This window comes from Pseudophryne corroboree, chromosome 6 (assembly GCF_028390025.1).
Source record: "Pseudophryne corroboree isolate aPseCor3 chromosome 6, aPseCor3.hap2, whole genome shotgun sequence".
Lineage (NCBI taxonomy): Eukaryota > Metazoa > Chordata > Amphibia > Anura > Myobatrachidae > Pseudophryne > Pseudophryne corroboree.
The window spans coordinates 354,036,056-354,037,389 of NC_086449.1; the positions used below are offsets into that span (position 1 = coordinate 354,036,056).

At 37.6% G+C, this 1,334-nt stretch overlaps 1 pseudogene; it reads right to left on the reverse strand.

Moving 5' to 3' along the window:
• Window positions 1-278: 278 nt before the first annotated feature.
• On the reverse strand, window positions 279-398 carry LOC134937406 (5S ribosomal RNA; annotated as a pseudogene).
• Window positions 399-1,334: the final 936 nt, after the last annotated feature.

Sequence of the window (1,334 nt, forward strand, 5' to 3'; positions counted from 1 at the left end):
CGTTAATCAATAACAAAGCGAAAATATGAAAGGAAACCATAATAAAATATGCAATTTATAGCTCAAACGCTACAATACAAGACGGATTGGGTATAATTGTGGTCAGTATATAGTCACAATATGGCTATGATAATGTCCTTATGCAATGCAATATATGACCATCATTTTTTCTGCATAAATCCCATAGTGAAAAATGATTGCAGAAAGTTGAATCATAGGTCAAAAAAGCCAAAGTGCCATAGGTGCTGTTTAATAGTGACAAGTAAACAGGCAGCAATTAATTGCAGTACCAGGGTGTTCCAAGGTGGTCTCCCATCCAAGTACTGACCCGGCCCTCCACTGCTTGGCTTCCAAGATCAGATAAGATTGGGCATCTCCATTGGGGTATGTCCGCAGGTATAGTGCTTGCCTCTGTTGTCATTTTGTTTCGGTAAACAATTGAGCATTTGGAAGAGAATAATAAGTACTCACAGTAAATGTGATTATATGGACCACAAGTTCAAATGCTGAAAGGGATGGTCATTTGTATGTGGAAAAAGTATATCACAATGGATACCAAAGCTTAAATGCGTACAAAAAGACCAATCATATATACCCAATAGAAAATGCGGTTAGTCTGCCCACAATTATACCCAATCCATCTTGTATTATAGCGTTTCAGCTATAAATTGCATATTTTATTATTGTTTCCTTTCATATTTCATATAAACTGAATCTAATACAAGCATTTTTATTTGTCTAGTCTCACACAAAGTCTCCACTGCAGCTGGAGTAATTGTCTGTGATCTCTCCTCCAGCACCGGCAGGGCTTGCGGGAGACAGTAGCAATACAAGCTGTTAGCATTACCATGGGAGCATGTCTGCAGTCCAGGTCCCCTGCAGACAAGTCTTCTCTCCAGCTGCATGTGGGAAAAAGAGTGTCTAATTGAGGCAAGCTGGCAGTGGTGGGTACCGTGCAGGAGGTGGGGTCCCATGTTCTAAACATGAACCCTAAAATTGAAATTCACAACATATCTAATTTACAGGGTTTTTAAATGATGCTCCAACTATTGGTATAGGAATGTTAGTCCTAGACTACAGCTCTTCTTCACACAAAAAAGAATCTAGAACATATTAACCACATGAAGCACATGGAAAAATGTTACTACAATATATGAGCAATATTTTTCATTTGACACACTACTAGAAAAGTTAAAAAACAAAAAACATCTTGCACCATTTTAGTAAATAAAAGAACCCAAAAAAACACAACAACAAACAAACAAAACCACACATTTAGGATTTACCATCAACACCAGAAACATTCATGAGGGTGAGAAAAACAATAAGACTCT